Raw genomic sequence first — 21,969 nt, 5'->3', positions numbered from 1 at the left:
TGTCCTGCTTACATGCATGCTTTTAATTTCAATTAAGTCAGGCACCTTGCAGTGTTAGCAAAATGTCTCTTTGTTAGCTGTATGTGTATCACCATGGGAAATTACCAAACTGTCACAAGACTTGCTGATGAAAAAATACCCTGCCAGAGTATGTGTGCCTTTGCCCAGTTTGGTTCTTAGGTATTAGGCTAGGGGAAAACAATTTAACCAACAAAATGTACTGTGAATCATTCCTGATAAGTGAATAAAGCATTGTGCCCAAGCAATCAGATTATTCACTTATCAGGAATCGACTGTACTACTAGCTCGCTTGACTGTTTTTGTTCCTCATCTCTGTTGTAGTTTCACTATTTTGCCGTGTTCTGTTTTTCCTCTCTCATGCTCTAGCAAAATCACTGGGAGTATCCCTTCGTGTGACCATGAAACATGCTATTGAGTGAAAAAACTATATCGTAACAAAATCTATGCACTTGCTATCAGGAACACAATACTGGATGTGTCTTATATATATTGAACTATAATAGTAATCGATTTCTTAAATAAAGCTTAAGAAAGGATTCTGTTGTCTGTAACATTTTATGAGCATTAAAAGAAAAAAAAGTGTTTCTAGGGTTTGTTTTTTGTTTTATTAAATCTCACTGGGTACACAGTTTAAAGCTACCTAGGCAAACTGACTGTACGGAATACTTAATCTTTCCTTAGTAATTGAGAGCCTAAGAAAAGTAGGTTCCTGGAATCAGGGAAAAGTCATATCCCCACTGAGATTTGCAGCAAAAAAAATCAAAAGTCAGCACTGTTATCCAGTGTTCCGACACTGTTATCAAGATATGGTTGTTGCAATATTAAGACTATATCAAAGAAAATAGAATATTGTTCTCAGTAGCTACGGACTTCAGAGAACAGTTAAAGTGTAAGATTCCTTCCATACACTTAATAAATCTATTATGTTTCTGAATGTGATCTCTTTTCTTCTCTATAATTCTATAGAATATGCTTAGAATTAAAAAAAGCATACACAAGTAAATAGAAAACATATAAGCAATGCTCTACCGGTTGATATGTCTTTTGAGAAAGAAATAAAACTTGGCATATATATATATATTGCTGCATTCAAGCCTTAGAAAAGCAATAAAAGAAATATTTTATCATCAAAGATGACAGGTAAATTTTCAAAGCATTCTGTGGAATTGTAGCTGTGTGGCTCACATGGATTTTAATGGGAGTCTCACAACTAAAACCCTGCAAAATGCTTTGAGAAGTGTATTCGCTGAGGTAGTAGATTTGGCATGAAGACATAAAGTTGAAACAGTCCCTCCACCTGGACACCTATATTTATGGAAATGTCTAGACTTGTTCTGATTAGTAAACTTAACAACAGTCTCAGCCTTTATGCAGGATAAAGCCAGGAGCATGTTCGTTTTAACTGAATTACTCGGTTCATTTTACATCCACCAGTGTCATTATCAAAATTCCTGGCAACCTAATAGTTTGCTAATCACCTAGGATCATTTTCTAGGTGGAAACTAAGTTAAGAAGCAACATCCAGTGCCCAGGCCTTTGGGGGAAGGGACCATGCGTGAAATCCTGACCCCACTGAAGTCAATGGGCGTTGACGTCAATGAGATCAGGACTGCGCCCCATGTCTTTATGTTTGCACAACACTCAGCAAGGTGAGCCTGAGCCTGAGGGGGCTTCGTGGGCACTGAAGTAGTATCAATATTAAATTCCATGCAAACATTACACAAAGAGAACATTAAAGATGCATAGTCAAGCAGTCAAAAGTTAGGAAATGCCAGATTTAAAGTTGCCCATGCAACCTGAATCCTGCCCCCTCATGCCTGTGCATTATGATACAGTCTTTGACTACATGATCACATATTATTTTTTCCACAGGACCTCTGCCTCATTCAGTGCACAGAACAGACCTAGTCTGGGGATGAATCAGAGTTGTGTAATAAAAGAGATTGTTATAGGACTCCTCACTTCATTTGTTGTGGAAGTTGGAAGGTCTGACAGGAGTGAGGCAGGGGACTGCAGGAAGAACAAGGATGGTCTCATGGTTAATGCAGTTGAATGTTGCCCTGCAGAATTAGATTCTCTCTCTGCCTCTGCCACAGAGTTCTTGTATGATGTTGGGCAAGTCACTTAAACCAAACGTTTACCCAAGTGGTCACTAACTGTGTGTGCCTCATTTTCTGGATATACTACTTGAAACCCCAGGGTCTGATTTTGCAGAAGTGCTGAGCATTCACAGCTGCACCTGAAGTCAATAGGATCTGTGCTTTGAACATATAAAGTGCTATCTCCCGCTCCAATCTTGCTGTTCAAGTCTCAGTCTGCCTCCACCTCACATCAAGTCCTAGGCTCCATGCCCAGCCTGACCCTGTTCCCAAGCCGTGCTCCTCGTCCAATCTGCCTCTCTCCTCCCCTCAGTGACTCTCCTAGATTTGCTCTCTGGGCCCCTCATCCAAACTCATTCTCCCCTCTGCCCCCTTCTCCTAGTCTTTTGGCCCAACCAGTCCCAGTTTCTTCTCTCCAGCTCCTCATCCGATCTCCGTGTCTCCCCTCGATGAACTGGCTACCAGTCTTCTCCCCTTCACTCCCAGATCCCAGTCCCTCAACCTTGCCCCTCCTCTAGTCCCAGGTTCACCAGACCTGTTGGCTCAGTCTACTTCTTTCCCAGCTCCTGGTCCAGCTTTTGTCCCGACGTATTTGAATCAGACTGCGTTCTCCTCAGTACTGTCTACGGGCTGGGGGGGGGGCAGTAAGAACACCGGAGGGGTAGGGTCCCTGTTCTCAGTTTCAGTGCCCATCCCCCCAAGTCATGAGTAGCCATTTCAGGGAAGTTCTGGCCTTTGCTCCTGAAGCTCTGGATTGTGAGGGGATGGTGACTGAGCAATCTGGTCAGCACAGTGAGCTGTGAAAAGCTCAAGCATGCTCAGTGAGGACACAATCTTCAGAGCTTTTAGCTGTGAAGCTTTAGCAAGTCTCTACTGAGCATGAAAGGCTGATAACTTGGTCAGATTTGGACAGATTTTCTTGGGGATGGCAAAAGGGCGCATGGCTGATATAAAGGCCATGTTTCAAGTCCCTGCTCCAAAGCATGTGTGCACTAGAACTGTTCAAAGAAAAGGTTGCCAGAAATTTTTTTTCATAGGCAAAACAAAGCAGTTTTCCCTAGCCTCATTCTCAGAAACAGCTGAAGTACTTTGGCTGACATTTTCCAAAAAATTTCAGCCTGAGGCGCGTATGCACAGCATGGAAAATTTTAGCCCAAACATTAAAGTCTGGCAAAGTGACAAGCAGCTGAAGACAGGGTCTTACAATGGGAATTGTCAGGCAACCTGAATAATAGGTGGTGCTACCAGCTCTGCTTAAACCGTGATTACCCCATGTTTATATTCCCTCTGATTTTTCTCATCAACATACTTTTTTTTTTTTCCACTAACGGGATCTGGAAAGTTGCAGTCATTTTCTGAATCATTTGCCCACTGTTAATAGCTGAATTGTTTTACATGAATGCTAATATTTCCTTCTCACGCATATCTATATCCCTCAGCTAAATCAGCAGTAAAATTAACACTTCTGGGATACATTTCTAGATCAATTAGCAGGGATTTATGCACCCAAGCCCCATTAGCATTAATGGAAGTATGCTGTTTCGCATAAACAAGTTGGTTATAGGTCTGGTGGACCTTGTAATAGAAACAAACAGGCATCCAACTGACATTGTTGCCTTTTGAAAGAAATACTTCAGAGAGTGCCGTCCTAGTCTGAGCTCACTGCTGTTGGGAATACCTTCAGGTACAGCATGTGAGTAAATTGCTGGGTTATCGGTGAAACGTGGGAGATCAACTTGGAGAGACTGGACCCTTTGATTAACTTTTAGTGCAAAGGTTTGTTGGTATTTTTGCTGAAACCAAAATAGATTTTTCTCAGTCTTTCGCCTCAACATGCAGTGGACAACACTGGTAATTTCTGATTACCAGAACACATCCCCATTAACACACTGTGGGTAAAATTTCAAAAGCACCTCAGTCACTTTGATAGTTTTACTCTCTAGCACACATTGCATACTGGAAAGCAGCAAGAGCCTTATGCTCCAATGGCAAAGGTCTGTGCTTTGGTGATAAAAGTCTGGGGTTCAACCGCTACCAGTGCCTTGGGATGGTGAATGTTGCATATGCTTTGTTCAGATTTTCCATGACTCCTTCCACTATATAGACCATTGCTAGTCACGTATCTTAAAACACTGGAAGCAGCTCAGATACTATAGCGTTGTGTAGTACAAGAGCCTAAATCAAATATTGGCTTGGGTCAGCACTTCCTCTCCTTTAAAAGCATTTACAAGTCACTTGGTTGTTGGGACAGATGGCTATATCTGATTTCATGTTAAACAGCTGAACTTTCATGTGATTTCTCTGAGGGGAATGCACATTTATAAATCAACAGGGGTAGGCAGACCACAAAGGTTTCATTTACCCTAGTCTGGATAAGCACACCCCTAACTTAATGACATCAGATAAATTTCTAATGGCGCTGTTTAAAGGATCCATTCCTTTAAAGCAGGCTGTGGAAAAACAGTGACCCTTCCTGGGGGGCTGGAGAATGTGCAGGTATATAATACATGTTGGAAAAGAGCATCATTTGGAAAACAGAAGAAACCTGAGTCATACACACTGAGCTGAAACCAGTTGCATGCTCTTGAGGCAATGTCCCTAAATGCTAACCACGTTAAACGTGCAAACCAGCCACTGAGAGCCTTGGTGGTTAATAAAGCACAGAGAGCCTGGGTATATGACCTCAGCTGAGAAGAAACTGACTGCTTGTCTAATGAGAGAATTGGCTGCAACACAGCCTCCATCATGAGAGACTGACAAGATAAGCAGCCTTGTAAGTTGAGAGTCAGAAGATGTAGCAAATATGCTAGACTTGCCACAAGCTTGTTAACCTGGCTAGTAATATTAGTCCGAATCTAAAAAGACTGGCAGTGTTTCTTGCTAAGCTGTTCCTCATTAAGTCCAGCTGATGTTTGGAACAGATGATGGCTACTTTGAGGAAAAATTACTTTCAGACAGAGAGCGAAAGAGACAGACCAATCTTCTGAGTGCAGGAAAAACTGAAACAATGGAGTGATCATGCTCTAAGAACTGAGTCCGAGAGGAGCTGTAGCTCCATACCCTAGCTGTCTGCTCTGAATGTGCTTCCTGAGTTTAGGAGGAGATTAATGATCAGCAGGTCGTCGAATGTGGGCAAATAGCAGCAGTGTGTACAGGAGTCTGGGAGGAAAAGCTGCCCTTGTAGTAAAGGTGCCAGTCTGGAACTCAGGAGACGTTCATTCCTTTCCCAGCTCTGCCACACACTTCCTATAACACCTCGGACAGGTCACAAAGGCCCAGGTCCTCAAAGATATTAGACGCCTACAGGGTTAGGTGAAAGCTGAGCACTGATGCCTAAAGTCCCCACCAGATGACATTTGCAAAGCCACCTAAGCCTTGAGGCTGCCCTGCAGCTAATGAGCTCAGCGTCCTAATTCAAATCAAAGCCCCCAAACTGGGAGTCTCACAAGCAGAGCTCAGTCCCATAGGTGTGCTGAGAGCACACTTGATAGCTGCAGCAGAAGAGCCAGCTGCAGGCCACTGATAAGTTGGGGAACAGCACCCATATAAAAGGGAGCCATTAGGGAAATGTACAGCAAGCATGAGAGCAGTATAACATGTGAGCAAGAGCAATAGAAAGACAGAGCCATGATTTCAGCTGCTAGGAGATGGGCTACCTAAGTGGCTGATCAGGCTTAGGGGCTTAACTCTAGGAAAAGGTTCACAGCTAATGATCACAAGCACCGATCAGACAGGTGCACCAGGTCAGCTATTTAGCACACCTCCTTTCCTGGCCATTTGGCTCAGTGGTCCCTAGCCTCTCCTGGCTAGTTTAGTTGGCTCCCCAGCCAGCTGATTGGCTTCAGGAAATGACTTCCTTAGGCACCTATGTCTCCCCATGCATTGTGTGGGGAGCCTAATGCAAGGCTAAGGATTCCACTAGGTAGCAGGCCACCTAGGGGACTAGGCATTGCAAAACTGAGAGGGTGAAACACGCAAGTGCCTTTGAGCAGTGGTTCTCAACAAGGGGTGTGTGCGCCCTCGGGGATACACAGTGGTCTTCTGGGGGGGGGGGGCTAGTTTTACAACAGGCTACATAAAAAGCACTAGCAAAAGTCAGTACAAACTAAAATTTCATATGGAGAATGACATGGTTAGACTGCTCCATATACTACACACTGAAATGTAACTACAATACTATATTCCCATTGCAGTGTTTTATAATTACGTGGGAAAGATGAGAACATCAGTAACAATGCTGTGACATTTTTAGGTCTGATTTTATAAGCAAGTAGTTTTTAAGTGAGGCAGGTACACAAGACGAAGCAGCGTCCTGAACAGAGTACAGTGCCTGGAAAGGTTGAGAGCCACTGCCTTTGAGGCTCTGGGCGTTAATCTCTTAGACCTGGGCTACATTTAAATGTAGGTCAATGTAGCAACTATGTCAGTTAATGGTATGAAAACACCACAACCCCGAGCACTGGAGCTATGCCAACCTAATCCCTTACCCCCAGTGTAGCTGCCACTATGTCAACAGCCGAACGTTGTTGGGGGAGGTGGTGTTCCTAAACGCCGTCCATCGGGACAGGCGGCATCTATGCTATGGGCTTATACTGACATAGCTAAGGCAACATAACTATCCCAGGGTAGTGTATCCCTGTAGTGTAGACATACTATTAATGTCCCAGCTGTAGACTGGAGCTAGCACCACTTCCTTACCTCATAGGAGTGCTGTGAAGATAAATGTATCCATGGGTGTGAGATGCTTAACTACTCTAGTTACAGGGGACATAACAATAGATGGACAGGGAGACATTGCAGCCAAACAGAAAAAGCAGTTGCCTCCACTAACCAGGCGACAGGGACGAGGCTTTCTCCCTGGCAGTTCACTTATACAGCCATCACATCACAAAAATGGCCTCTCTCTCTTATGCTATGTCTATATGTAATGCGGCTGGACCCAACTTGTCGACGGGCAGAATCAAACCTGAGAACTCTGGAGCTCAGTGCATGAGCGAAAAGCCAACTGACTCTTAACTAAAGCTGCAGAGCAAAGTCATTTTTTTTCTCTCTCTCGCTGTGGTCTTGGTGCCACTAGATGGGCCAAAACACCACACCCAGGAGGGGTGTGGGCACAGGTGAAAGTAAGCTGGTACACCCCGGTGTGGCGTAAAAGCAAGAGCCGGTGCGTCCTACCACCAGAGCCCCACTGCTGGAGCCCTGGGGGTAGCGGCAGCGGGGCTCCCGCTGCCTCTACTGCCCTGGGCCCTTTAAATAGCCGCCGGAGCCCTGCCGCCACTACCCCAGGGCTCCGCGGCTATTTAAAGGGCCAGGGCAGTAGGCGCAGGGGAGCCTCGGGTCCTTTAAATAGCCGCCGGAGCCCTGCTGCTGCTGCTACCCCAGCGGGGGAGGGCACTTATCGGTACAGGGTGGCCGGGGCTGGCTCTGAGCCGCCCCCCCCAACATCCCCACTCCTTCCGGGGGCCAGAGCCAGCCCCAACCTAGCCCCATCCCGGTAAGGCCCTATTTCTACTTTCACCCCTGTGTGTGGGTTACATATAGAGTACAGACTCTGTCAGCACCGCTAACCCAGCTAGAAATAGCAGCAGCTCTGGTGAGGCACAGCTTAGGCAAGGAAAGATAGGCCAAGGCTTTTAGAATAGACACCCTAGATGGCTCTGTTCACACTCAAGCAGAGCCTAGTTGTAGTAGTCCCACTGCCACGACATACTCATGTCCCTGCTCATTGTCTCAAGGTCTGCCCTGAGGGCGCTGTCCTCCATTTCGCCAAGGCTCCTTCCTGGAGGCTGAACCCACCCCACCCTTCCCTGGCCCCTTCTCCATGATCCTCCCCTACCAGAACCAATGCGACAGACAGACAGACAGACACACACACACACACACACACACACACACACACACACACACACACACACACACACACACACACACACACACACACACACACACACACACACACACACACACACACACACACACACACACACACACACTCACACACACACACACACACCCCGCCCTGCAGCTGTGTTCCACCACGCTGTGCCCCCTCTTCAGTTTCCCCAGTCCCCGCCCCCAGTATGTAGCCACCGCTCCAGTTTCCCAGTTGAGGCTGTTCCCACACATTCTCCCAGGGCCCCCTCTCAACTGTCCCCTCTCTCATATCTGACCCGCTGTCTATGAGGAGGAGGAGGAGGAGGTTGGGGCTCAGGCTCTTTGGTTCAGTCAGCTCAGCCCCATCCTCAGCTAATTGGGCATCCTCGTCTCTGCACTTAGCGCTGTGGGTAGGGGTAGGCGTGGGCTCAGAGGACACAGGGAGGTGAGGCCTCCACAGCGCCAGCTATTGCCATTGTCAGAGAGCAGCCCCAAGGCACAGGATGTTGCAGTGCAGCTGCCACCTCTCCTCCGCAATGTTCATCCCAACAGTGGTGGGGAGGGAGTGCTGAGTGTGCTAAGCAGCAGCCCCAGACCCTCTTGCACCTCCACCTAAGCCCCCCCCCCCCACTCCAAGGGCTACAGTCACAAAGGGGACTTAGGCTCAGCACCACACTAGGTAGCATCCAGGCTCCCTAGCTAATGCATGGAGCTAATGCATGGCGCTCCCTAGCTAATGCATGGAGCTAGGTAGCTAATTCACAAAAGCCAAGTCAATGGGGCATGCCAAGGGGTGGGGGGGCCTAAGCCCTGCCACTTGGAGAGCTAGGCATCTAACTCTGGGCTGGATGGAGCGACTAGCTGCCACTTGAGCTTTACAGCTGTGACCCCCGGCCCCTCTTCTAGACTTTAGACACCTAAGCCAGGTCAGTCTTTTCTCCCAAGAAACTGAGCAGGAGCTGGTAGTAGCGATCCCCTCTAGAGGGTTGGAGCCCCTGTGGGATGTGGAATCCCTGGGTTCAAGGCTTCACTTTGCTTGATTGATTTGCCCCAGATCTTACAGGTGAGTAGCCTCAGCACAGTGCTGTTGGGCACCCTTAGTTCTCCTATTGATGCTGTTCCATGTTGTAGAAAATACTTTAATGTTCATTGCAGCAGGGACTGGACCCAAGTCATGCTGGCTTTCTGGCCGAATGAATATGTCATTATTTTATACAAACTGGATTGGTGTCAACAGGAGGGATCCACACCCCCAGAAGCCCCAAGGTCAGCGCCAGGTTTACAATGGCACCAGTGGTTCCAGGCCCATGCTCAGAAGGGGCCCCGGCCTGCTCTGCTTGCACTGCGCCCCGAGACCCCCGCTGGCTCCCCGTGCCCACCACTGGCTCCTCTTGGCCTGTCTGCCAGCTGGCCATGGGCTCCTCTCCGCTCTCAGCCCCCTGGCCAGACCCCAGTGCACCTCCGGCTCTGGGCAGTCTCTGCTTCAAACCACCTGTGGGGGGCCCCCACTTGTTTCCCTGGAGCTGAGCTGCCTGGGACTGGTGCAGAAGCCTGGCCAGGCTCAGCCAGGTGTGTGGGGGGGGGGCAGGGGGAACAGTGTGGAGGGCTTGGCTGGGCCCCTCCAGTAAAGTGTATCTTGAGGGACCCTCGCCAGTTCCTGGTCTGGCTGATTGCACCATTCCTGAGGGGCCAGAGTGATTCCCGGCCCTGGGAGCAGCCATGGCTGCGCTGCCTGCTCAGCCCAACAGACACAGTCGCCTCCCAGAAGGGCCGGTAAGTGGGTCTGTGGGTAATTTGGGGGGGGGGTTCTGGGCTGTGAAGAGGTGGGGAAGAGTTGTGTGTGTTGGGAGTGGGGTGGGTCTGTGGGGAGGGTGCTGGGCAGTTGGGCTGTGAGCAAAGGTGGTGTTGTGCACAGGGCCGCCGGGGGGGGGGGCAAAGGGGGCACTTTGCCCCGGGCTCCGCAGGGGCCCCCAAGAGAACAGCTGAGGCTCCCGCCTCCGCCCCTCTCCTGGAGCCTCAGCGTATTAAGCAGATCAGCGCCGCATCGTGTCTCCGGGGCGGCCCTGAGCCCCGCCCCGCTCAGAGCCGCGTGGTGAGGGGGCGGGGCTGCGAGCTCCGGGCTGAGCTCAGCTCCCTCCGCTCAGCGTGGATCTCACAGCCCGCCCCTCACCACGCGGCTCTGAGCGGGCGGCTCAGGCCTCGCCGGAGACACGCTGCCGCTGTCAGGCGAGGCGCTGAGACTCCGGGTGAGGAGGGTGCCGGGGGTAATAAGCTGGGGCTGGGTAAGGGGCAGGTAGTCCCGGGGACTGTCAGGGCATTGGGAGGGGGCAGGGAATGGGGTTGGATTGTGGGTGTTCCGGGGGGGTGAGTGGATAGGGGTTGGGGCAGACAGGGAGCAGGGGTGGGGTCCTAGGGTGGTGGGTGGGGGGTCTGTAGTGGGATGGCTACCTGCTCCTGCCCTTTGGGGTTTTAAAACAGCCCTGGGAAGGGGCTTTAGGCTGGGCTGATTGGGGAAGTGGCTGCAGCTGGGGCCACGCCCCAAACTGAGCAACAGGGCCTTATAAGAAGGCCAGGGAAGCCAGAAGAAAAACAGTCTCTCTCTGTATTTTGAGAGAGAGAGAGAGAGAGAGAGAGAGAGAGAGTGAGTGTGTGTGTGTGTGTGTGTGTGTGTGTGTGTGTGTGTGTATACATACATACACACGCACACACACACACTCACACTCTCTCTCTCTCTCTCTCTCTCTCTCGGAGCAGGGCTGGGGAAAGGCTGAGGAGCTCCAGCCTGGAAAGCCCCAGGCTGCAGCCTAGCTATAGGCCAAGAGGTACTGGGGGTTGTAAGGGGCAACCCAGGGGTAGGCAAAGGCAGCAGGTCCGAAACCCCTTTGCCTGTGGTGAGTAGGCTGAGACTGCAGTCTGCCCTAGGGTGTGGGGCTAGACAATGACTGGCAGTAGCCAATACTGAGGCAAAGTGGGGATAGTGGGGTGGGGGGTTCCCCTGGGAGGGGGAGGCCCAGTTGAAGGGGCACCGAGGTCCTGGGAGGGATACAGGGGCCAGTAGCTGGAAGGCGGATCACCAGCCTGCAGAGGGCGCTCCGGACGCTGGACTGAGCTAATTCCCAAGGACAACCAGCAGGAGGCGCCGCAGAGGTGAGTCCGACCTGGTTACAGCATCTCTGGGGGACGGTGAGGGGACAAAGGAGCAGGATGGGTCAGGGATTCTGAGGGAGGCAGTCAGGAGCAGGAAGTGGGTGGGGGTTGGATGGGGGTAGGGCCAGTCTGTTTGGGAGGCACAGCCTTCCCCACCCTAAAGCTCATTCAGCAGTTTGAGGCTTGCAGAAGAGCTAAGCTGTTAGCTTTTCCATTAGGGCAACCATCCCTTTCACTTCTCAAATGCCAAATTATAGTCTATATGTAATTTCAGTGCCATAGGGAGATTCGTGTCAGGGGAGGGCAGCTTCATTTAAAATTAGCCACTGGGGGGAGGGTTCACATGAGAAGAGCAATATCCTTCCCAACCCTACCAAGGGAGACCCCTCTCCCCTGCATTCCCTGAGGCTTCAGAGGGGTTAATTGAGTGGTTCTCAAACTTTTGTCCTGGTGACCCTTTCACATAGCAAACCTCTGAGTGTGACCCCGCCCCCCCCCTTATAAATTGAAAACACTTTTTTAAATATATTTAATAGTATTATAAATGCTGGAGGCAAAGCGGGGTTTGAGGTGGAGGCTGACAACTCACGACGCCCAGTAATAACCCCCTGAGGGGTCCTGACCTCCAGTTTGAGAACCCCTGGATTAATTTAATTTTAGCACCCTGTGTCCATTCACATGCATGTGCTATTTTGAGCATTTCAGTTTGGACAACATAGGCTCATCCCAGATTCTGGAACAAGCTCAAATGCTCAGTTCGTGGAGTATGTACATAGTCTATACTAAAGACAAACCCACAGTAACTGTCTCCCGTTTGTGAGGGATCACATGGAGCCATTCTCTAGGAAACAGATAAATACATGGAGATTAAGTCCATTAATGGCTGTTAGCCAGGATGGGTAAGGAATGGTGTCCCTAGCCTCTGTTTCTCAGGCTCAGGTGTTTGGTTACAAGCTGAGGTGGTTCAAAAGTTTTGAATTTTTTTTTAAGCAGAATTTTTTTATTGTTTCTTTAAACAATCGAACACAGCAAGCAGCAGATATTTGGCCACACACTTCTGAAACCTCAAACCATGTTCAGGTTTTCGCAGACTAATTTCAGCTTTTCAATCAAAAAAACCACAACAAATTTTGAAGGAAAGCAGACATTGTCTGTGATTTTTTTCTGCTTTTTAAAACCCCCTAGTTTTCGATCCAGAAAAAGTTTTGATGGAAAATATTTGTCCAACCCTTTTAATGAGCTTTAGTGCCTTTTAGCACTAGCTGATGCTGAGAACCAGTGATACCTTGTAAAGAAGTTTTCTCAAAACTGGGTTTGTGCCAAAATGCGGAAGGTTTATTTTTCCCAGGGGCGCCCGTGGGGGGGAGCAAGTGGGGCAATTTGCCATGGGCCCCGCAAGGGCCCCCAGGAGAATATAGCATTGCAATTTTTTTATAGAAGGGGCCCCCAAAATTTCTTTGCCCCAGACCCCCTGAATTCTCTGGGCGGCCCTGGTTGTGCAGGGCGCTGTGTATTTGTGGGTGGGTCTGGGGGGCCTCTAGCCATAGGGAGTTGGGGGTGGGGGCTGTGTGGTGTGGCATGGGCCTGTCCCCAAGGGGAAGGGGCATGCTGGCAGCACAGCGCAGGGAGGCCACTGTGCATCCAGCAACTGCCAGTTTGTCAATAGTGCCCTCGCACTGGGTGGAGCAGGACTTCCCATTGCCAACGCCTGGGACTGACCTCCCTGCACCATGCTCCATTTCATCCATGGGGCCCACAAATATGTTTGGCACCGGGCCCACAAAAAGTTAATCCGGCCCTGCCCAGGGAGAAGATGAGGGAACAAACTACATGTGATAGATACCTAGTCATGTTATTTAATGACGTACTGAAAGGAGCTCAGATACAGTGATGGGTGCTGTCTTAGGGCAGGTCTACACTAAGGGCGGGGGTCGAACTAGGGTACGCAAGTTCAGCTACGTGAATAGCTCGAAGTACCCTAGTTCGAACTACTTACCCGTCCAGACGCCGCGGGATCGAAGTCCACGGCTCGAAGGTCGACTCCGCCACCGCCGTTTGCAGTGGTGGAATACCGGTGTTGACCAGAGCACGCGGGGAGTTCGAACTATCGCGTCTAGATTAGACGCGATAGTTCGAACTCCGAGAAGTCGAACTCACCGCGTCGACCTGGCAGGTAAGTGTAGACTAGCCCTTAGAACCTATAGAGAATAGATTAGACATTCAGATAGAGCTCTCTGTTGCTTATTCTTGATCCCTACGTTGTAGTCTACAAGTATTTTAAACCAGCACGGGAGATTAATTATTTAGGGTGGTACGGGGGGATCTAAGCTAGGTTCAATGGGAAAGAATTAATAACGAGAAAGTTGAGCCCGAAGAACAGGAAAATATTTCCCGATAATGAAATGTGTTAGACTGTGATGTTACCCTTAGGAGGAAGTGTTAGAAGTCCTAAACCTTAGGCCTTTTGAAAATGGACTGCAGGGAACTGTCCTGCAGGCAGGGCCGGCTTTAGGCCTATTCCACCAATTCCCCCAAATCGGGCCCCGCGCCTAAGAGGGGCCCTGCACCCAGTGAGAATCACTCACCTGGTGGCACTTCAGGTCTTCAGCAGCACTTCGGTGGCGGGTCCTTCAGTGCCACAGAAGACCTGGAGCGAGTGAAGGACCCACCGCTGAAGTGCCGCCGAAGACTCAGAGCACCGCCCGGTGAGTACAAGCCCCATGTGGTGTTTTACATGTGTGGGTTTTTTGTGTTTTTTTAAAAAGTCATCCCTGCCGGGGCCCCATCGAAACTGTTCGAATTGGGCCCCGCGCTTCCTAAAGCCGGCCCTGCCTGCAGGGACTGGGAGAGAGAACCCCAAAGTCCTGTTCCATCTCTAATTTCTAGACCCAATTGTGGGACACAATGTGTAACCAAGTTGCAAAGTGAGGAACACAGAGATTTAGTCATGCAGGAAACTTAAAATGCTGTGGGATTTTTTTCTCTCAGTGCAAACAACTCTGTCTGTAACCTCAGTTTTATGATTCTTTGCTTCTGATGTAATTAATTTTCAACAACAAAAGTGAGAAGTCATCAAATTAGCACAGCAGGTACCTAACTTTGGGACTGAAATGAGCGACAGCCCTTGAAATGAGGTTATTTGAGAAGAATGCATCTATGATTCCTAATATTACTCTGAGAAATATCAGGAGGTTTCTTCTTTCCCTTGCTGTGCTGTCTCCTTTCATTACTGAATGTCCAATCACAAACCCATCTGCCATGCTACTGCAGCCTTTTATCTCAGTTTTCTTATCATTTGACCATTGCCTGCTCATGCTAAGAATGTTGCTATGTTTCCTAGGATACATCCAGGCTGCAAAAAGAGACCCACAACAGCCAGTCTCAAAGCCTGGGTCAATGGACTCAGGCACATGCTATAGGATAAAAATAGCAGTGTAGACATTTGGGCTCAGGCTGGAGCCTGGGCTCTGGGAACCACCCCACTCACTAGGTCTCCAGAGCCTGGGCTCCAGCATGAGCCCAAACGTTTACACTGCAGTGTGGGCTGAGGGATGTGCTGGCCACCCTTCCCGCAGCCCCCAGTAGCCTGGAGCGGCGAACCGCAGCCAGTGGGAGTTGCGATCGGCCAAACCTGCGGACGTGGCAGGTAAACAAATTGGCCCAGCCCACCAGAGGCTTTCCCTGAACAAGCAGCAGACCGGCTCTGAGAGCCACTGGACTAGATGACCCTTGCAGTCCCTTCTAATCCTATGAGTCTGAGTCTAACTCCTTGCAAAGATGCAGGATTTGTTGTGTCTGGTCCTGTGACACAGATTAATCTCTGTGACTGTGTCACTCTTGGTACTGATAGACATCCAGTACCCCCCTAGTAACACAGAGCCATGTTCCACAGTCAGTATGCAAGGGTACAGGCTCCTGTGGTAAGTCGGGTTTGACACATGAGACTATCAATGAAGACAACTTGGGCGGAACTGAGACAGTAGGGGAAGCGTGGCATATCAGAGGACATCTTGGTGGTCAGTAAAGGTACTGAGAAGACCATGGGCGTTGTAGGTACCACCTTTTTAGATGTAGAATGCTTAGACTCCTTCCCTGTGGTGTCCTGCTTCTGCAGTACAGAGGACGGTCTCAGTACCAAGGAATGTTTCGTGCCATCAGTCTTAGGGGAGCTCAGAGCCCCAGCCACAGGCCTCAGCCTGCAGCCTCAGTGGTACCTAGGGCAGGATGTGAGGTCACCAAGGCGGTCTTACTTTGAGGAGACTGAGGCTTTCTCAAAGTGGACTCTAGGAAGAGAATGAGACCACATTCAATGGGTCTTTCCTGTGTCTTCCATCATCCTCTTATCTTGAATTCACTGGTCCACAATTATGGGAATTAAATAAGGCCTCACACCTCACAGTAGATCAGGTCACATTGATTGAACCAAAACATCTTGCTACTAAGCAGAACTGTCCATTTTTCCTTTTGTAGGTTTCATATCCTACGCAGAAATTATACATGTAGTTGCTGCTCATTGTGGTACAGTGATGGTTGGAGCTAACTATGTAACACATTATGGCTATAAACATACATGCACCACAAACAGCAGCAAAGCTAGGACGTGGGCCTTAAGTTCTCACTCACTGAACTATGTACAATGAGCAGGGTGCTATTGTAATGGAGATAGGGGGTACTGAGCTAATATTCTGTATAACAATCACACTCCCCTACTTCCTGCACCTCAGTTTAACTCTTTGCTGAGTTGCCCTGCCCTGAACTCTTTGGGGACTCATCAAATTCGCAGTCAAAGATACGGCACCACTGAACTTGAAAAGTGGGGGTGCACTGCAACCGGGGACAGCAGCCACACACTGGCGAGACTAGGCCGATTGGTTAGTAATTAGCAATGGTCTAAGACAGGGGTGGGCAAACTACGGCCCGCGGGCCACATCCGGCCCGCGGGACTGTCCTGCCCGGCCCCCGAGCTCCTGACCCAGGAGGCTCACCCTTGGCCCCTCCCTTGCTATCCCCCATCCCCCACAGCCTCAGCTCGCTCGCTCCGCCGCTGGCGCAATGCTCTGGGCGGCGGGGCTGTGAGCTCCTGGGGCAGCGAGCTGCGGAGCCCGGCCTGACCCAGTCTCTGTGCTGCACGGTGGCGGCGGCTGCGTGGCTGTAGCGCCGCCAGCCAGCGGTGCTCCAGGCAATGTGGTAAGGGGCAGGGACCGGGGTTGGATAGAGGCAAAGGAGTTCGGGTGGTGGTCAGAGGCGGGGTGTGGATAGGGCAGAGGTGGGCAAATTACGGACCGCGAGCCACATCTGGCCTGCGGGGCCATCCTGCCCAGCCCCTGAGCTCCCAGCTGGCCCCGGCCCCTCCCCGGCTGTCCTTCCTCCCCCGCAGCCTCAGCTTGCTGTGCTGGCAGCGCGGCATCCTGGCTGGCTCCGGGGCTGGGCGGCGCGGTGCAGGGGCAGATTTACAAGTGAACACAGGGTGCCCTGGCAAGGCCCCAACAACAGGGGACCCAGGGCCGGGCACTCGGGCAACTCAACACTGGCTGCACTGAAATCATATGCAGGCGGGCGGTGCAGAGGGCGGGAGCGCAGGGTCCGCAGGCGGAGGACTCAGGGGGAGCACTGGGAGGCCACGCAGCCGGCCAGAGAAAAGCAGCCCTTTGAAGGGGAAACCGCCGCTTCTCTCTGGGTGTGCGGCTGCCCCTGCTCCTGTTGAGTCCTCCGCCCATGTTTGGGGGGCCACATTCCCAAAGGGGCTGGGGAAGATGGATAAGGGTAGGGTCCTGGAAGGGGCGGTCAGGGGCAGGGGATCCTGGAAAGGGGTGGTCAGGGGCGGGGTGGATGGAGGGGGTCGGTTGGAGACAAGGAGCAGAGGGGTTGGATGGGTTTGGAGGTTCTTAGGGGGCAGTCAGAGGGCAGGAAGTGGGAGGGTGGATAAGGGGTGGGGGCAGGCTGCTTGGGAGGGGGCACAGTCTTCCCTACCTGGCCCTCCATACTGTTTTGCAACCCCAATGTGGCCCTTGGGCCAAAACGTTTGCCTACCCCTGGTCTAAGAGCACCAAGGAACACCAGCTCACGCAGTCTGTGCATTTTCCTAGCCTCTTGTGTACCACGGAGCTTTTGGTAATGTTTGATCTGCCCCCTTTTTGCTGAGGCAGATTTTTTTTTTCTTCCAAATCTGCAGCACCACAAAATTGCTGCTGCAGCTGATTCAGCCAAACTAACGAGGCAGAAGTAGCAGAAAAACAATTTTACTCTAGTTTTACACTACGGGCACTGATGCTTCAGAGCTACTCCCAGACACAGCCCTTGAATACAATGCAGCAGCAGGAGCAAGCAGGGGGGTTTCTCACCGCTTAATTTACTCCCCAACCCTCCCCCGCTACAATTAGCTGTACATTGATGCCACAAGATATAGTGCAGGTGCTTTAGCTTGGCACAGTACCTCCCTTCTCAGCTCTTTATCGAATCTGCTTGATAACACTATCGCTTCATCTTCTGGCTCCTCAGCTGGAATTTCCCAGCATACCAGCGAACAAAACAAAGCTTTAGGACGTCCTGATGGTTTACAATTCACTCACGCTCATTTAATTAGCTTCTGTAGTGTAGCTAATGGCCACTCAGTCTGCTCAATTTCTCCCCATTGGGTATCAGTGTATCACTTATAAATGTTCTGGGGAAGGGCCGGTTCGGAGGGAGTGCTGTGCCAGCTTTCCATTTGCTTTCTGCTGATTTAAGGCGAATTGCTGCAGTAAACAAAGCCTCTGTCCACAGTGGGTGGCACCAGGGTATGGGAGGAGTAATTCTCTTCTCCCTGATCTGCCATTTTCTTGGGACTTCCTGGCCCTATGAAACTAAAGCGCCTAATTGAGCTTTGTCAGCGGCTCGGCCTGGGTTCTACCCTCTCCTTACACACCTTTCCCCCTGCCAACAAATTCCCCTTATAATCACCCCCATCTGCTGCATCATACAGTGCAAACCACTGGGCATAACTGGACAACACTTTCTGAGGTAATCGACGTCCCCAGTGCCCAGTCTGCTCTTCAACAAAGGACCGTAGCTAGGCACGGTAAGCCCGAGTTAACCTTTTGGAAATTAGCTGATCTTCCGGTGACTTTTGCCTGGGACTAGCTCACTTCTGGGTAAGAAGGGCCTCTTAGAGGACCCACCGGGGAATAAGAAGCATCGCTGGCTATTGCTTCCCTTTTTGGGTCCCTCCATCTCCCTACTCTCTGTTAGGAGAATGTGAAGTAAATAGGGCAGAGAGTAAACAATAATCATTTTGCTTCTGGCCTTGCTTGTAGCTTAAACAGGCTGATTAGCAAGCAAGAGAATGTAGGTGAAAGCACAAGGCTGCACCTTACCCCCCTGCCCCAGTAGCCCTGCCTTTCAGTAACAAGAGAAGATAAGAGGCTAATCGTGCAGCAGTAAGGAGGAGATGCCAAGTCTTTAAGAAAGTGACTATGCTACTTACCCCTCCCATCAGGTACAAAAGAAGTGGTTTTATCATAGAATATCAGGGTTGGAAGGGACCTCAGGAAGTCTTTATTAATGATCTGGATGATGGGATGAATTGCACCCTCAGCAAGTTCACAGATGACATTAAGCTGGGGGGGAGAGGTAGATGATGCTGGAAGGTACAGATAGGGTCCAGGCTACCTGAAGGGGGTTTCCAAAGAGGATGGAGCTCAGCTATTCTCACTGGTGGCAGATGACAGAACAAGGAGCAATGGTCAAAAGTTGCTGTGTGGGAGGTCTAGGTTGGATATTAGGAAACACTATTTTACTAGGAGGATGGTGAAGCACTGGAATGGGTTACCTAGGGAGGTGATGGAATCTCCATCCTTAGAGGTTTTTAAGGCCCTGTATCTATCTAGTCCAATCCCCTGCTCAAAGCAGGACCCGTCCCCAGGCAGAATTTTACCCCAATTCCCTAGATGGCCTCCTCAAGGATTGAACTTACAACCCTGGGTTTAGCAGGCCAATGCTCAAACCACTGAGCTATCCCTCCCCCCGGATGCAAGACCTGCCCCCCCAGAACAGAACATGACCATATATTGGAAGGGGTGGTACAAAGGAGGGAGGGACACTACAAATATAATTAAGTTTGCCAAGAAGAGGAGGGAGGAGGAGCTAGGGGTTAGAACAGCGGCAGAGGGAGGGGCAGAGGAAAACTCTATCGGCATATAGAGCTAGCCCAGGTGGTGTGAAGGGCTTCGGACTAGGATTGCTTGTTTAGCCCCAATAAACCCATCTAATTGCCTGCAGACTGGACTCTGGACTGCTATTTTCTGGCAAACTGTGTCTGGGAACAGAAGGGAGGAGGGAGCAGGAGCCCTGCCAATACTCTCTGATATGCAGTGTTCCCCACAGGTCCTAAATAATGTCCTTCCTCATCCCATTAATTAGCAGGGTATAAGTGGGATATGGCTGCAGTGGGCAAGGGATGAAGTCTTGGGTTGCTTCTTGCTGGAGAGTGGACGTAGGCAAGAAGCACCAGGTTTTGGGGAAGGACATGGACCCCCTCTTCTATAGCATAGAGAGAGGGCTATTGTCAATCCACCTAAAAAGGTTGGGGTTTATTCTCAGCCTCTCAGTTAAAGGTAGCACCTGACAGCAGCTGCATTTTAAACACCTTGATGCTGGAAAAAAATGTTTGAAATTTTGTCTTTTGTACTGGCAAGGTTTTAATTCTACTGACTAGCGTACCTTTTCCATTCGTACTTGGAAATAAGCTCAGGCAGGTTTCCATTTCAATAGCCTCTCACTAGAACAGTAAAATGGCACTAAAAGAGTTGTCTCCTGCCCCTCTCTGTTTCTAAAACTAAGCATCAGACCCCACCGTGAATGTTTTACAGCAAAGCTGTGAAGCGTATTATACTCTGTAGTGCACAAAGAACCAAGTCTTCGTTATCCCTATGGCAACTGTTAATCATTCATTTATAGTAACATGATAAATCCATGCCCTAAACTAGAAAGCATGTTATAAATCACCGGTACCCTTAGAGCAGCTCTGTGTATCACTGAGTCACCTGAAGACACGTGTAAGTAGAACAGGATATATTTGTGTGCCAACCAGCACCTATTACTCAGGGGAGCATGTAAAGTAAGGCCTACTCTCCAAACCTTTCATAGTCCAGCTCGCCTCAGCTATTTTTTCCTTAGTAACTGCAAATGTTTGTAGTGAAATGTTGTAAATGATGGCAGGTTCACAGCCCCGGGGATGGGGGGAGAGTCATTTATTTAGGTAAAGATCTGGAACAAAAGCAACAGGAGTCCTGCAGGTGTCCCTAAACTGCCTCCATCTTAGCCTTGATCCAGACAGACCACCGTCAAGAGTAAGGCCCAGAGCCTCCAAGGCATTTAGATGCCTAACTTCTATTGAAATCAGTGAGTACCTTTGAGGCGCTGGGCCTAAGAGCCAAGCAGTTGTTAGACTCTCTTTTGAGATATTAGAACGGACATCCTCGTCTGACCAAAGGTCCATCTAGCCCAGTATCCTGTCTTCCGACAGTGGCCAATGCCAAGTACCCCAGAGGGAATGAACAGAGCAGGTAATCATCAAGTGATCCATCCCGTTGCCCATTTCCAGCTTCTGGCAAACAGAGGCTAGGGCAGGGCCGGCTCCAGACACCAGCCGAGCAAGCTTGCTCTGGACGCCCTGCACAGTTTTTTTTGCTTCAGCACTCCCGCCGCCTCGCAAGTTTGCTTTCTTCTTTTTTTTTTTGTTGCTTGGGACAGCAAAAAAGCCAGAGCCGGCCCTGCACTAGGGACACCATCACTGCCCATCTTGGCTAATAGCCATTGATGGACCTTATCCTCCATGAATTTAATCTAGCTCTTTTTATAACCCTGTTCTAGTCTTGGCCTTCACAACATCCTCTGGCAAAGAGTTCGACAGGTTGCCTGTGCATTGTGGGAAGTAATACTTCCTACAACTATCAAAGTCACCACCAGGGGTTTGTGATGTGGCATTGTGCAATTGGAATTGACCTGCAACCACCACTGAACAGCTTTGGTCAATACCAATTTGTAATGGTGTTAAACTGGTGATTTAACCTTAAAAGGCTCTGTATCCCAGTACCAATCAGTACGCTAAACCATCCACTCTACCAACTCATAACTTTTTTACTACCAGTATCACCACCTACCTAAGTTCCAACAACTCAGCACCATGGAATCTAGAATCCTCCTAGTACACTATCCTGTGTTGTTCAGAAAGGGGAGTCAGCTGATGCACTACTATATTAACCCTTCCTCTGGGGAGATCTCAGCTCCTTAAAGTCACAACAGATAATCATGATCCTGGCTGTGGATATCAAAAGCTTGAGAAAAAAATTTGCGGGGGGAGGGCTGATTCTGGAACATCTCCATGTGCCAAATGCCTATTAAAGTCAATGAGAGCTCTGCAGAATTGAGCCTAGGAATTATTTTTAACCTATATCGTTACAGTTCTCCACTTCCTTTGTATTGGAAGCAAAATAGACAATGGAAAGAGTGGGCTGTTTTCAATTAGGAATGGATTTAGGGTTGGATGATGGCTAGAGGCCTCATAAGAACAGCCATGCTGGGTCAATCAATGCTCCATCCAGCCCAGTATCCTGTCTTCTGACAGCACCCAGTGTCAGATGCTTCAGAGAGAGTGAACGGAAAATGACACTTTGTCAAGTGATCCATCCCGCATAATTCAGTCCCAACTTCTAATAGTCGGAGGTTTAGAGATACCCACCCCCGAAAGCATGGTTTGTGTCCCTGACCATCTTGACTAATAGCCACTGATGTACCTATCCTCCTAATTCTTTTTTTAACCCAGTTATTTACTTTTGGCCTTCACAACATC

Source organism: Mauremys reevesii, linkage group 1, assembly GCF_016161935.1.
Source record: "Mauremys reevesii isolate NIE-2019 linkage group 1, ASM1616193v1, whole genome shotgun sequence".
Classification (NCBI taxonomy): Eukaryota; Metazoa; Chordata; order Testudines; family Geoemydidae; genus Mauremys; species Mauremys reevesii.
Note: the sequence above shows the minus strand (reverse complement) of the source record.